Source organism: Salvelinus alpinus, chromosome 14, assembly GCF_045679555.1.
Source record: "Salvelinus alpinus chromosome 14, SLU_Salpinus.1, whole genome shotgun sequence".
NCBI classification, from domain to species: Eukaryota; Metazoa; Chordata; class Actinopteri; order Salmoniformes; family Salmonidae; genus Salvelinus; species Salvelinus alpinus.
This window is the reverse complement of record NC_092099.1, coordinates 54,422,237-54,438,458: the sequence shown is the minus strand read 5'-3', so window position 1 is coordinate 54,438,458 and position 16,222 is coordinate 54,422,237. Positions and strand designations below refer to the sequence as shown.

Below are 16,222 nucleotides of genomic sequence, written 5' to 3'. Positions count from 1 at the left end.
TAGACAAGTTAAACACACCGTGCAGAAGGCTACAAAGGTTAAAGGGCAATCTGTAGTACAGGGACAGAGCAGAAACCTCACCATTGTTCCTGTAAATCAAATCAAATCAAATCAAATTGTATTAGTCACATACACATGGTTAGCAGATGTTAATGCGAGTGTAGCGAAATGCTTGTGCTTCTAGTTCCGACAATGCAGTAATAACCAACAGTAATCTAACCTAACAATTCCACACTACTACCTTACACACACACACAAGTGTAAAGGGATAAAGAATATGTACATAAAGATATATGAATGAGTGGTGGTACAGAACGGCATGGCAGATGCAGTAGATGGTATAGAGTACGGTATATACATATGAGATGAGTACTGTAGGGTATGTAAACATAAAGTGGCATAGTTTAAAGTGGCTAGTGGTACATGTATTGCATAAAGATGGCAAGATGCAGTAGATGATATAGAGTACAGTATATATACATATGAGATGGGTAATGTAGGGTATGTAAACATTGTATTAAGTGGCATTGCTTAAAGTGGCTAGTGGTACATTTTTACATAATTTCCATCAATTCCCATTTTTAAAGTGGCTGGAGTTGAGTCAGTATGTTGGCAGCGGCCGCTAAATGTTAGTGGTGGCTGTTTAACAGTCTGATGGCCTTGAGATAGAAGCTGTTTTTCAGTCTCTCGGTCCCTGCTTTGATGCACCTGTACTGACCTCGCCTTCTGGATGATAGCGGGGTGAACAGGCAGTGGCTTGGGTGGTTGTTGTCCTTGATGATCTTTATGGCCTTCCTGTGACATCGGGTGGTGTAGGTGTCCTGGAGGGCAGGTAGTTTGCCCCTGGTGATGCGTTCTGCAGACCTCACTACCCTCTGGAGAGCCTTACGGTTGTGGGCGGAGCAGTTGCCGTACCAGGCGGTGATACAGCCCGACAGGATGCTCTCGATTGTGCATCTGTAGAAGTTTGTGAGTGCTTTTGGTGACAAGCCGAATTTCTTCAGCCTCCTGAGGTTGAAGAGGCGCTGCTGCGCCTTCTTCACAACGCTGTCTGTGTGGGTGGACCAGTTCAGTTTGTCCGTGATGTGTACACCGAGGAACTTAAAACTTTCCACCTTCTCCACTACTGACCCGTCGATGTGGATAGGGGGGTGCTCCCTCTGCTGTTTCCTGAAGTCCACAATCATCTCCTTTGTTTTGTTGACGTTGAGTATGAGGTTATTTTCCTGACACCACACTCCGAGGGCCCTCACCTCCTCCCTGTAGGCCGTCTCGTCGTTGTTGGTGATCAAGCCTACCACTGTAGTGTCATCCGCAAACTTGATGATTGAGTTGGAGGCGTGCATGGCCACGCAGTCGTGGGTGAACAGGGAGTACAGGAGAGGGCTCAGAACGCACCCTTGTGGGGCCCCAGTGTTGAGGATCAGCGGGGTGGAGATGTTGTTACCTACCCTCACCACCTGGGGGCGGCCCGTCAGGAAGTCCAGGACCCAGTTGCACAGGGCGGGGTCGAGACCCAGGGTCTCGAGCTTGATGACGAGTTTGGAGGGTACTATGGTGTTAAATGCTGAGCTGTAATCGATGAACAGCATTCTCACATGGGTATTCCTCTTGTCCAGATGGGTTAGGGCAGTGTGCAGTGTGGTTGCGATTGCGTCGTCTGTGGACCTATTGGGTCGGTAAGCAAATTGGAGTGGGTCTAGGGTGTCCGGTAGGGTGGAGGTGATATGGTCCTTGACTAGTCTCTCAAAGCACTTCATGATGACGGAAGTGAGTGCTACGGGGCGGTAGTCGTTTAGCTCAGTTACCTTAGCTTTCTTGGGAACAGGAACAATGGTGGCCCTCTTGAAGCATGTGGGAACAGCAGACTGGGATAAGGATTGATTGAATATGTCCGTAAACACACCAGCCAGCTGGTCTGCGCATGCTCTGAGGACGCGGCTGGGAATGCCGTCTGGGCCTGCAGCCTTGCGAGGGTTAACACGTTTAAATGTTTTACTCACCTCGGCTGCAGTGAAGGAGAGCCCGCAGGTTTTGGTAGGGGGCCGTGTCAGTGGCACTGTATTGTCCTCAAAGCGGGCAAAAAAGTTGTTTAGCCTGTCTGGGAGCAAGACATCCTGGTCCTAAACAGACAAGGGATAGGGGTGGAGAAATGCAAACACTCACAGACAGTCATGGCCACAGACTGACCATCCACTGGACCAAAAATAAAGTTTACAATGCTTTAAATGTATAATGTATAATAATGTATAATAATGTATAATAATAGTTTTATGTAAGCGTGAAAACAATTATAAAATAAAACAGGGCAAAACAAGCTCACATTGACCGGGCAAGATGAACAAGGCATCAGCAGGTCACAATCAATAAGCACATCATCAACCTTAATGTCCCCCCCCCAAAAAAACACAAAGAAATGCTCATCCAACCCTTAAGTCACAGGGGAGTCAAATACAGACTTATTTTAATTTTAATATGAATGCCATCAGATATGGACTGTTTAAAGTAAGACCGGAATGGAGCCCAAGCCTCATAAAACAGTTTGGGGTTCCTACATGTATTGAATTGAATTTTTTCTAGTTTCAGAGAGCACAACACATCTCTCACCCAATATTTATAAGATGGGGGAGCTGCCATCTTCCAGTTCTGTAGTATTAGCCATCTAGCTAAAAGAGTTGTACAAGCAACAGTGTCCAACTGAATTCTTGACAGGGGGGTGCCTATGGGCAGTACTCCAAAAATGGCTGTAAGGGGAGACAGATCTATAACAGTGTCATATATATCAGAGAAACATTTAAATATTAATTCCCAGAAAACTGACATTTTATGACTGCCCCAAAACCTATGCAACAGTGTGGCTGGTTCCGTTTAACATCGGACACAGGTAGGATCAAAATCAGAAAATATTCTTTCAAGTTTGGCCCCGGACCAGTGGATACGGTAAACCACCTTGAATTGAATGAGGCTGTGTCTAGTGCTAAAAGAGGACGAATGCACCCTGTGCAGCACAGACTCCCAGGTGTCTTCCCCAAGTTCCTCCCCCAAATCCTTTTCCCATCGAGTCTTTACCAAAGAAGGATTCTGTAAGTCACTAATGATTGCATATACATCTGAAATTGCACCCCTAGGAAGCTTGTTCAACTCAAAGATGCTCTCTATAGCTATATTCGCAGGCCTATGGGGAAATTCAGGTGTGTTAGCTCTGACAAAGTTCCTAGTCTGGAGATAGCGGAAAAAGTGGGATTGGGGGAGGTTGAACTTTTCCTGTAGCTGAGCAAAAGTGGCAAATGTATCATCAAAGAATAATTGGGCTAGTGAGGAGAGGCCTAGTGAGTGCCAGATGGCAAAAGCCCCATCATCTAAAGATGGAGGAAATAAAATGTTCTGAATGATTGGGCCTGATAGAGAAAAGCCTCGGAGGCTAAAGGCTAAACGGAATTGATTCCAAATTTTGAGAGACTATTTTACAATTGGGTTGACAAACTTTTTGCCTCGGGACACTGGGAGAGACGAGCACAACACAGAAGAAAGTGCAGCAGGTTTACACGATTCAGACTCCATCTGGACCCAGAGTGGTCTAGGACCAGTAGGATCAGTCTGCAGCCAGTACAAAAGGAAATTTGCAGCCCAATAGTATGTCTGAAAATTTGGTAGAGCTGAACCACCCCAATGCCTTAGGCTTCTGTAAATGTTTTCTACCAATCCGTGGTACCTTGCCATTCCAAATAAAATACATGAATGTTTGATCCAGTGAATTAAAAAAAGATTTTGGAATAAATATGGGTAAACATTGAAATACATATACACATTTGGGCAACACATTCATTTTAATGAAATTAATCCTTCCAATAAGAGAAAGAGGTAGTGAATTCCAAAAAGTAAAATATTGTTTCAAACTTTCTACTAGAGCAACAATGTTTTCCTGAAATTATTTTGAATATTTCCTTGTCACTTTAACTTCCAAATAGGTGAATTTATCCCAGACAATCCTAAACTGAATACTTGTAAAATAGCACTTTAAAGCAGCTTTATTTAAAGGAAAAAGCTCACACTTGCCTAGATTCAGCTTGTACCCTGAGATTGATCCAAACTTTTTAAGCACAGATAAGGCACGTGGCAATGAGGTATCAGGGTTGGAGATAAACAAAAGGACGTCGTCAGCATATAGCGAGACTTTCTGCTCTAAGCCCGTCCTGATTATTCCTTGAATGGCATCAGTAGAGCGTAGTGCAATGGCGAGAGGCTCGATTACCAAAGCAAACAACAAGGGGGAGAGTGGACAACCCTGTCTGGATCCGCGGTGCAAGGGAAAATAGTCAGAGGAAAAGTTGCTAGTCCGTACCGAAGCCATGAGAGAAAAATAAAGAATCTTTATCCACGCAATGAATTTGGGGCCAAAGCCAAATCTATAAAGGCCAGCTGTTAGGTAGTCCCACTCAACGTGGTCAAAAGCTTTTTCCGCATCAAGTGAGACCACCACCTCCAGGTCCCCCGACACTGGGGAGTACAGTATATTCATAAGGAGTCTAATATTGAAAAACAAATAACTATTTCTCACAAAGCCAGTCTGGTCAGAGTGTATTACTTGGTGCAGTGAGCCTTCCATATGGATGTCTAAGAGCTTGGCTAGGATTTTGTAATCACAGTTTAAAAGCGAGATTGGGCGATAGGATCCACATTCCAGGGAGTCTTTGTTCTTCTTTAATAGTAATGAGATTGAAGCCTGATAAAGACTAGGTGGTAGCTTTGAGGTATTAAGGCACTCTGCAAATAATCGAGACAAGAATGGGCAAAGCAGACCAGAAAACGTCCTGTAAAATTTGGTTGGAAAACCATCCGGACCCGGTGATTTACCACTTTTCATTGCGGACACTGCTGTTGCAATCTCCTCAGGTGTACATTTTTCTTCTAAACAGTCATGGGAGTCTGTATCAATTGAATGCATATTCAAACCATTAAAGAATGAATCAATTAGCAAAGGGTCTTGAGGAGATTCAGAGGTGTATAGCGCAGAGTAAAATTGTTTGCATTGATCATTGATCTCTTTATGTATAACTGTGGTGGCACCAGACAGAGTCCTTATTTGTGGGATTAAACGTGAGGCCTCACATTTATGGATCTGATGTGCAAGGAGTTTACTGGCCTTGTCGCCTTGTTCATACACTCTGTATCTGTCACGTTCCTGACCTGTTTTCTCTTGTTTTGTATGTCTTTATTGGTCAGGGCGTGAGTGTTGGGTGGGCAGTCTATGTTTTGTATTTCTATGTTGGGTTTTGTGTTCGGCCTGGTATGATTCTCAATTAGAGACAGGTGTGTATCGTTTGTCTCTGATTGAGAGTCATACTAAGGCAGCCAGGGTTTCACTGGTGTTTTGTGGGTGTTTGTTTCCTGTGTTAGCGTTTGGGCCACACAGGACTGTTGCAGGTTAGTCACGTTTGTTGTTTTGTTTATTTGTAGTGTTTGTTGGTTTGCCATTAAAATCATGAATACCTCCTACTCCGCATCTTGGTCCGATCCATGCTCCTCCTCGTCTGAGGAGGAGAACGACATTGACAGCCGTTACAGAAACACCCACCAAACCAGGACCAAGCGGATTGGAGAAGGAAGGCAGGAACAAAAGCAATGGAGAGAAGAGGAATGGACATGGGAGCAAATACTCAACGGAGAAGGACCCTGGGCTAAGGTGGGAGAGAATCGCCGCTCTCGGGAGGAGAAGGAGGCAGCCAGAGCCCAGGAGCGCTGGTATGAGGAGGCAGCACGTAAGAGAGGCTGGAAGCCCGAGAGGCTCACCCAAAAATTTCTTGGGGGGGGGGATAAAGGGGAGTGTGGCGAAGCCGGGTTGGTTACCTGAGCCAACTCCCCGGGCTTACCGTGGAGTGAGAAGGCGTCGTACTGGTCAGACACCGTGTTATGCGGTAAAGCGCACGGTGTCCCCAGTACGCGTGCTTAGCCCAGTGCGGGCTATTCCACCTTGCCGCACTGGGAGGGCTAGGTTGGGCATCGAGCCGGATGTCATGAAGCCGGCCCAACGTATCTGGCCTCCAGTACGTCTCCTCGGGCCGGCGTACATGGCACCAGCCTTACAGGTGGTGTCCCCGGTTCGCCTGCATAGCCCAGTGCGGGCTATTCCACCTCGCCGCACTGGCAGGGCTACGGGGACCATTCAACCTGGTAAGGTTGGAGAGGCTCGGTGCTCAAGAGCGCGTGTCCTCCTTCACGGTCCGGCATATCCGGCGCCACCTTCCCGCCCCAGCCCAGTACCACCAGTGCCTACACCACGCACCAGGCTTCCAGTGCATCTCCAGAGCCCTGTTCCTCCTCTCCGCACTCGCCCTGAGGTGCGTGCCCTCAGCCCGGTACCTCCAGTTCCGGCACCACGCATCAGGCCTATTGTGCGTCTCAGCCGGCCAGAGTCTGCCGTCTGCCCAGCGGTGCCTGAGTCTGCCCGTCTGCCCAGCGGTGCCTGAACTGCCCGGCTGCCCAACGCCGTCTGAGCCATCTGTCTGCCCAGCGCCGTCTGAGCCATCCGTCTGCCCAACGCCGTCTGAGCCATCCGTCTGCCCAACGCCGTCTGAGCCATCTGTCTGCCCAACGCCGTCTGAGCCATCTGTCTGCCCAACGCCGTCTGAGCCATCCGTCTGCCCAACGCCGTCTGAGCCATCTGTCTGCCCAACGCCGTCTGAGCCATCTGTCTGCCCAACGCCGTCTGAGCCATCTGTCTGCCCAACGCCGTCTGAGCCATCTGTCTGCCCAACGCCGTCTGAGCCATCTGTCTGCCCAACGCCGTCTGAGCCATCTGTCTGCCCAACGCCGTCTGAGCCATCCGTCTGCCCAGCGCCATCTGAGCCATCCGTCTGCCACGAGCCATTAGAGCCGCCCGTCTGTCCCGAGCCGTTAGAGCCGTCCGTCAGTCAGGAGCCGCTAGAGCCGTCCGTCAGTCAGGAGCTGCCAGAGCCGCCAGCCAGTCAGGAGCTGCCAGAGACGCCAGCCAGTCAGGAGCTGCCAGAGACGCCAGCCAGTCAGGAGCTGCCAGAGACGCCAGCCAGTCAGGAGCTGCCAGAGACGCCAGACAGTCATGAGCTGCCCTACAGTCATGAGCTGCCCTACAGTCATGAGCTGCCCTACAGTCATGAGCTGCCCTACAGTCATGAGCTGCCCTCCAGTCATGAGCTGCCCTACAGTCATGAGCTGCCACCCAGTCATGAGCTGCCACTCAGTCCGGAGCTGCCACTCAGTCCGGAGCTGCCACTCAGTCCGGAGCTGCTGCCCCTTATCCCGGAGCTGCTGCCCCTTATCCCGGAGCTGCTGCCCCTTATCCCGGAGCTGCTGCCCCTTATCCCGGAGCTGCTGCCCCTTATCCCGGTGCTGGCCCTTCATTTAGGTGGGTTGAGTTGGAGGGTGGTCATTGGGAGGGGGATACGGAAGCGGGGAGTGACTATGGTGGGGTGGGGACCTCGCCCAGAGCCTGAGCCACCACCGTGGTCAGATGCCCACCCAGACCCTCCCCTAGACTTTGTGCTGGTACGCCCGGAGTTCGCACCTTAAGGGGGGGGTTATGTCACGTTCCTGACCTGTTTTCTCTTGTTTTGTATGTCTTTATTGGTCAGGGCGTGAGTGTTGGGTGGGCAGTCTATGTTTTGTATTTCTATGTTGGGTTTTGTGTTCGGCCTGGTATGATTCTCAATTAGAGACAGGTGTGTATCGTTTGTCTCTGATTGAGAGTCATACTAAGGCAGCCAGGGTTTCACTGGTGTTTTGTGGGTGTTTGTTTCCTGTGTTAGCGTTTGGGCCACACAGGACTGTTGCAGGTTAGTCACGTTTGTTGTTTTGTTTATTTGTAGTGTTTGTTGGTTTGCCATTAAAATCATGAATACCTCCTACTCCGCATCTTGGTCCGATCCATGCTCCTCCTCGTCTGAGGAGGAGAACGACATTGACAGCCGTTACAGTATCACGCTCGCAAGAGTAACTGTTCAGCTTACCTGGTAGAAAGCTCATCAAATTCAGATTGGAGTAGTTGGCGCTCTTTATGTAGATCAGAGGAAGGAACCGTAGCATACTTCTCATCCAATGTGGCTATGGACTCGCTCAGGTCCCGAAGTCGCTGAGAGCGAGCTTTGTTTTGGTTGACTGTATAAGAAATAATTTGGCCACGTAGGTACGCTTTCAGAGACTCCCATATGGTAGAGCAGGACATACCTTAATTTCTAGGAATAAGGTGATTTCAGAAGAAATTAAATTGACAAACTCCTTTTCTGAGTGGAAAATGGGTTTAAGACGCCATTGATAGCGCATAGGAGGTCGCTGGGGAAACTCTAGTTCAAGCACTAATGGTGAATGGTCAGAAATAACAATACTCTCGTAAGTACACCGCCGAAGGTTAGGCAGAAGTTTTTTGTCCAAAAATAAGTAATCAATGCGGGAATATGTTTGATGAACATGAGAATAAAAGGAATACTGTCTATCTGTAGAGTGTAGGAAACGTCAGGCCTCACACACAGCCTATTTCTGAAGGAAAGATTGAATAAGTAGGGCACATTTAGATGAGCCTGTAGTTCTTCGTGAGGACTTGTCAAGAACTGGGGACATTGTACAGTTAAAATCCCCCCCTAAAATCAACAAATGGGAATCTAAATTGGGTATAGCAGATATAAAGGAAGAAATGAAACTTGTGCCATCCCAATTGGGAGCATAAACACTAGCCAAAACAAGAGGGGTAGAAAACAGTTTACCGGTTACTATGACGTATCGTCCCTTAAGATCAGCAATAACCTCAGAAGCTACAAAGGGAGTAGATGTATCAACCAAAATGGCAGCACCTCTTGATTTACTATGAAAGTTAGAGTGGAACACTTGACCAACCCAGTCCCTACGCATCCTAAAGTGCTCACCAGTCCTCAAGTGAGTCTCTTGTAGAAATGCAACATTTGCATTCAAACCCTTTAAGTGTGTCAGCACCCTCTTACGCTTCACAGGGTTGTTAACCCCTTTGATGTTCCACGAAATGTACTTAATTGTATTATTTCGGCCACCCTGAGCACTCCCGTTATACAACCCTGTCATTAGAGCATAGAGTGGAAAAGCAATGAATACCCAAAACCCCAGAATAACTTGTCTCAGAGTAATAATGTACGGTGCAAGATACTTGGCAAAAGTACAAAAAAAATACTAAAAAGACAGAATAACAACATTAGAACTGAACAATTCAACCTCGTTCCTCTCCCCAAACACCTCCCCCCATCCCAGACAATACCTCCCAAAATGAGGTACAAGCCTAAATAGAACATGTTCTCTTCGCACAGTATGTCTGTGAGAGTGCGGCGTTAAACCCAAACCCACAGTCCCGCTCTTTAAAGTCGCGTTTTGTGTTAGTGGATCAAGCAGCAAAAAGAGAGAAAAATAAAAGTGAATCCCTTGTGCAAACGAAATGACAAAAGCATCACTTGTAGATGTATATAATTATTTTCCCAGTCTTATAACAGGCATTGAGAGAGAATAAATAAAATGTATAAAGGCTCTCAACCAAAAACCTAATTTGAAATAAGCAAATAATAGTAAGACGATCAAAAAATTTCAATAATAATAACTGTCTAGTACAGCCAAGACCAAAAACTATGTGTGTGCAATGTTGAACGTTTGCTGGGCATATATGACCTTCAAAATCTTTAAAATTAAAGTGAAGACCCCCAAAACGTGTAGCCTCGGAACATTTACTGTTTACTGGGTCAGTACAAACGGACACAGCAAACAAATAACCAAAAATATTTTGAGTCACTGTGACACTATGTAAACAAACTGAATAGGTGAATGAGACAGCCTAGAAAGAAAGGAGTTAAGCAAACCCTTAATACAATGAAATGAAAATGACTGAATGCTTGGAAGGCAAACACACTAGATGATCAAAACATTAGATCACATCAAATATCACATCAAATAAGCCTGAATGGGTTCGCCAACTCCCCAACTATACAAGAATAGTATGTTATAACTAAACATAATTGTACCACAGGTGGGCTACTTGCAGATCGCAGGCAACAGTTGCTGATCTATGAGCAAGTTCAAGACTTCTTGATGTGACGTTGAATGTGAGCCACAGCCTCATACGGAGAATCAAATGTGTAGTCTTTACCATCATGAGATAGCCATAAACGGGCCGGGAATCTCAGTCCATACTTCACACCTGGATGGTCCCGAAGTAGTCGTTTGGCCTGTCCGAAAGCTGCGCGCAGTGGGGGAGTAGTCCTGGTAGATGGAGAAGCTCTGTCCTTGAAAGCTCAGAGTGGTATTGCGGGCTCGTCGGAGAATCTCCATCTTCTCATGGAAAAGTGCACTCAAAGAATGATGTCACAGGGCCTCTCACCATCCCGGGGCTTTGGGCGCAGCGACCGGTGGGCACGATCAATCAGGGGCTTCTCATCCAAGGCAAGAACATCCTTCAGCAGCCGAAAAATGAAATCGGTGGTGCGTGGCATTTCCACTGACTCTGGGACCGATACCAGTCTCAGGTTATTGCAGCGAGATAATTCCTCTAAACTCACACAGCTCTCCTGCACCCTTTTCAGATCCAGGGGTTTCACGTCAGCCTCCAGGGAGGTAGTTTAGTCGGAGACATTTGTAGTGGAGGTCTCCAGTGCTGCAATCGTTGTAGTGTGCAACTCTGTTGTTGATTTGAGTGATGTGATTGCTGGCACCGTCTAGTTCCGCAGGATGGTTAGATCTGCTTTTAAAGTATGAGAAACCTCCTGTATTCAGGCCTCAATCGTTGCAACTACCTCCGTTTTCATTTCAACTATCTCAGAGCGCAGTAGTTTGATGGCCTCGAGAATGTTCATTTCAGCGCCGCCAGGCCAAGCCGTACCCCTGGGTAAAGTGTGAGTCCCCAGGCCCTCAGACTCAGGAGAGGGCAGTGATAAGAGTCTTGTAGGCCAGGTTTTCTTAAAGTCATGTTTTTGGCCTTATGTTTCATCGACATGCTGACATTCGAAAGCAAATTAGTCTTGGTTTTAAAGGAAAGGGATCACCAAACTAATATTTGAAAATAAATACGGTTCTGCTGCAAAATTCACATAAACTTTAAGAATAATGCAGGAGCAAACATGTCAGTCACACATGGCGCCCCTCCAACCTCCAAGGCACTGCATCTCAGTGCAAGAGGTATCACTGCAGTTCTGGTTTGAATCCAGGCTGCATTACAGCTAGCTGTGATTGGGAGTCCCAAAGGGCGGCGCACAATTGGCCCAGCGTCGTCTGGGTTTGGCAGAGATAGGTCGTCATTGTAAAAAAGAATTTGTTCTTAACTGACTTGCCTAGTTAAATGTTTAAAAAAAGGTCTGGTATGGCAGCCATCTTGGTTTAGCCACACCAGACTAAATGTTACATCTGCTTCTGCCATGCCCTCTACTGCTCATCCTGTGTCTCCCTAACCTGCCGCCTCTCCCTCTTTCTCTCTGTGTGTGTGATTTCTGTGGGCGGAGACAGGTGTAATGGAGGCAGAGCAGATCCCCACCAGCTGCAACATGTTCCATAATCAAGACCTCTACAAATACTCATCCCTGCCACTTCCACGCTGCCAGATCGTAACCTCTGTTCAGTCAGTATGCGGTTTTAGCCGTTTGTTCCTGCATAGATCCTGTTTTCATGTTGTGCCAGTTTTCCCTTGCCTGACGCTGTTTCCCTCTCCGCTACAGTTCTGTCCGCTCTGACTCTGCTCTTGGGTTCACCTGCTCTGCTCAGCGTAACACTAAACTCTGTTAGACCGCCTTGAACAGTACCACACACCTCCTCCTCTGTAGGTAATGTAATTTCTTGCAGACGTTATATACGAGGGAGTACAGCCTGGCTGAAGCCTGTAGTCCATCATCACCCACACTCACCACTTCTTACAATGTCACCATTGAGTGACGTAATACCATAAGTAGATGAAAAACTGTAAAAGCATCAACTAACTTCTGCTCTCACAGTCACTGGATTAGATCTCCTTGTAATATTGTTCAATTTAATGGACCGATCAATACCACATTATTAGCTTGGTTGAGTTGCAAATCAACTGTATTGCCCACAATCAATTAACCCCCCCCCCCCCCGCCCCCCTCTCTCTCACTACAGCTGGTTACTAATTAGGCAAATGCACATGAGCCGCTGGGGTGTTTGTCATTACAATACAGTAACAGTCAACAGACACTGAAAGGAAGAAATGCCAATACTGGGTTACTGAGTTCATTTCTCATGCCAATCATAGAGAGAATAACGCTGTACAATAATCTGCAGATATGTAAAGTGCAGAGCAAACCCCTAGTGTTAGATAGGCACACCGCTATGTCAAGTATATTCAGACCTGGAAGTAGCCCGTAGAGTAAAAAGTGGAAGATGTATCAATTAAAATAGTACTAGTAGAGAGAGAAGACAGGGAGGACCAGCAGCAGCTCTACAGCCCAGAGAGAGAAGACAGGGAGGACCAGCAGCAGCTCTACAGCCCAGAGAGAGAAGACAGGGAGGACCAGCAGCAGCTCTACAGCCCAGAGAGAGAAGACAGGGAGGACCGGCAGCAGCTCTACAGCCCAGAGAGAGAAGCCCGGGAGGACCAGCAGCAGCTCTACAGCCCAGAGAGAGAAGACAGGGAGGACCAGCAGCAGCTCTACAGCCCAGAGAGAGAAGACAGGGAGGACCAGCAGCAGCTCTACAGCCCAGAGAGAGAAGACAGGGAGGACCAGCAGCAGCTCTACAGCCCAGAGAGAGAAGACAGGGAGGACCAGCAGCAGCTCTACAGCCCAGAGAGAGAAGACAGGGAGGACCAGCAGCAGCTCTACAGCCCAGAGAGAGAAGACAGGGAGGACCCGCAGCAGCTCTACAGCCCAGAGAGAGAGGACAGGGAGGACCGGCAGCATCTCTACAGCCCAGAGAGAGAAGACAGGGAGGACCGGCAGCAGCTCTACAGCCCAGAGAGAGAAGCCCGGGAGGACCAGCAGCAGCTCTACAGCCCAGAGAGAGAAGACAGGGAGGACCAGCAGCAGCTCTACAGCCCAGAGAGAGAAGACAGGGAGGACCAGCAGCAGCTCTACAGCCCAGAGAGAGAAGACAGGGAGGACCAGCAGCAGCTCTACAGCCCAGAGAGAGAAGACAGGGAGGACCAGCAGCAGCTCTACAGCCCAGAGAGAGAAGACAGGGAGGACCAGCAGCAGCTCTACAGCCCAGAGAGAGAAGACAGGGAGGACCAGCAGCAGCTCTACAGCCCAGAGAGAGAAGACAGGGAGGACCAGCAGCAGCTCTACAGCCCAGAGAGAGAAGCCCGGGAGGACCAGCAGCAGCTCTACAGCCCAGAGAGAGAAGACAGGGAGGACCAGCAGCAGCTCTACAGCCCAGAGAGAGAAGACAGGGAGGACCAGCAGCAGCTCTACAGCCCAGAGAGAGAAGACAGGGAGGACCAGCAGCAGCTCTACAGCCCAGAGAGAGAAGACAGGGAGGACCAGCAGCAGCTCTACAGCCCAGAGAGAGAAGCCCGGGAGGACCAGCAGCAGCTCTACAGCCCAGAGAGAGAAGACAGGGAGGACCAGCAGCAGCTCTACAGCCCAGAGAGAGAAGACAGGGAGGACCAGCAGCAGCTCTACAGCCCAGAGACAGAAGACAGGGAGGACCAGCAGCAGCTCTACAGCCCAGAGAGAGAAGACAGGGAGGACCGGCAGCAGCTCTACAGCCCAGAGAGAGAAGCCCGGGAGGACCAGCAGCAGCTCTACATCCCAGAGAGAGAAGACAGGGAGGACCAGCAGCAGCTCTACAGCCCAGAGAGATAAGCCCGGGAGGACCAGCAGCAGCTCTACAGCCCAGAGAGAGAAGACAGGGAGGACCAGCAGCAGCTCTACAGCCCAGAGAGAGAAGACAGGGAGGACCAGCAGCAGCTCTACAGCCCAGAGAGAGGAGCTGGTCTGAGCACAGACACAGTCAACTAAACCCATGGGTAAACACTAACAGCAGGTAGAGGTGTGTGTTTATAGACGGTCTAACAACAATTAGACTGTCTGTGTGTGTGTGTGTGTGTGTGTGTGTGTGTGTGTGTGTGTGTGTGTGTGTGTGTGTGTGTGTGTGTGTGTGTGTGTGTGTGTGTGTGTGTGTGTGTGTGTGTGTGTGTGTGTGTGTGTGTGTGTGTGTGGGCTGTCACTCTGGGTTGACAGATTCATTAGTCCACATACACACATCAGATCACACACAGGTGTGCGTGCCTGTGTCCACCACGGCTCCATTACCGAGGACCCTCAGAGGCCCACTAGGACAGACCCTCTATGACATCCTCCTTCTTGAATGCAGCTTGCCAAGATAAAACCAATATGAAACCATTTCAGTTCAGTCAGCTGTCTGTCACACACTCACACACACACTCACAGGGTGTGTTACAGCACATCAGAGTGCCTGCCTGGGAGAACAAGTGAGGCAGTTAATTATCCATGGACTGTGGACAGTGTTCTCATAGCTTAGAGGGGAACTCTAAGCCAGGGCTTTGACTAGCGAATGCCCAAGCACATCCCCTGTCAATAGCCTTCTGATTATCACACATGGACCCCAGCACACACACACACACACACTGGAGGTAGGAGGTCCAGTCATTGAGATTGCTCTGATTTAATATGGTCTCTCTAAGCTCACTCACTCACTCCCTCATTCACTCCCTCCCTTCCTACCCCACTCCCTGCCCATTGGATGTATCCCGTAGCCCTGGTAACAGGTAATATAATGAGCCAGTTCTTTAGTAGATGTGGGCAGGTAGAGTAGAATATTGACGCTGAGCCCAGTGTGTATCATCAGAGAAACCCTCCTGAAGAGAGAGAGAGAGCTCGAATATTGATGATGTAACTTAGACCATGAAAGTGGTAAGGGTAGACTGTTACCCTCATAGACAAAACATCTAAAGGGAGGGGATACGTCTTCTAGCTAAAAATGCTAAATATGTTTTCCTTACCCACTTAATGATACCCACATACTGCGTGTCTGAAAACAAGGTGAGAGAGGTTGAAGTCTGATAAAAGCTGTGAAATGTAAATAGTTGCGTAGCCCGCCAAGGGCCCTGGAGACAGAATAAAAGTCTATGAGGAGAGAGACTTTATATCTTGTCTTTTTCCCTTGATCATATTCTCTTCTCTGATGTGTGGGGATTGGTGGAGATTGGGGGGGGGGGGTGCTATTTGATACCCCCTGCTCCTCTTAGTCTCTCAGACCTTCCAAACTCAACAGCCTCATTCAAAATGTGGCCTTTCACTAAAACTTAAGCAAAGGACGAGAGAAGTGGCGCGGTCGGGAGGGAGGCCATAAAAAACTCCTTTAAAACACTCTGTTTTTTAATAATGTCAGGGGGAGTCTATCACATTCCACAGGGCCACTGGGCCAGCAGGTGTGTCAGACAGTTTCCCTCTGCCTACCAGCCATAAAAGTTTAAGATGAGTCACTGGCTCCCTCAGCTCTGTTCCGCCATTTTGGAGAAGGATGATTTAGGGCCCCGAGCGCTCTGCCTGCACCTCCTCTCATCCGGATGGTGATGTGTCTACTCTACTACTTCTAATTACAATAGAAACCCCTTCAACTGAATCTCATCTGAATCAATTAAGACACTGATTAAATTGCTTCCAGCCCATCGGGAAACCAATGCCTGCATCCTAAATGGCACCATATTCCCTATGTAGTGCACTACTTTTGACCAGAGCCTTATGGACCCTGCTCAAAAGTAGTGCACTATATAGGGTGACATTTGGGATGCAGAAAACCACTGGTGTTACTCATAAAAAATAAAGTACTTGCTATCAGAGAAATAAAGTGTTTTACTGCGAATGAACGGATGTAGATATTGATGTTTATCGAAATGAAATTGGTCATTTCTATTGGGAAAGTCTATAAGGAGGATTGATTCCCCTCCAGTGGGTTCTTTGATGCATTTGATCATAATCTATGTTGATTAGATCTGATTGTTAGGCATCTTATATGAGGATTTAGCATTGAGCCCCCATGAGTAGTAACTGTATGCAAAATGTGTTGTTGTCCCTGACGCTTCTGTTGCATACAAACACTCACACAGACAAACACAGACAAGCACACGCACACGTACACGCACGCACACACAGACAGACACACACACACGTGCGCTAACCATGACATTAGCTTCAGTACCAGTGGAAAACAAAAACCAGCTCATTAGATCAGAAGACGCTGCCTCGCAGGCAGAAACAGAATTAATTTGCAGCAA

At 48.2% G+C, this 16,222-nt stretch overlaps 1 protein-coding gene across 7 annotated transcripts in view; it reads right to left on the bottom strand.

The window, feature by feature from the left end:
* sema5ba (sema domain, seven thrombospondin repeats (type 1 and type 1-like), transmembrane domain (TM) and short cytoplasmic domain, (semaphorin) 5Ba) overlaps nt 1-16,222 on the bottom strand; it is a 296,903-nt gene that overhangs the window by 202,991 nt on the left and 77,690 nt on the right. Inside the window, exon 1 of one of the 7 annotated variants that reach the window (XM_071341854.1) lies at nt 2,004-2,218. The exons of the other annotated variants lie outside the window; for them this stretch is intronic. The gene's annotated coding sequence lies outside the window, so the exon portion shown is untranslated. Of the gene's footprint in view, nt 1-2,003; nt 2,219-16,222 lie in introns of those variants that run through there. 7 annotated transcript variants of the gene reach the window in all.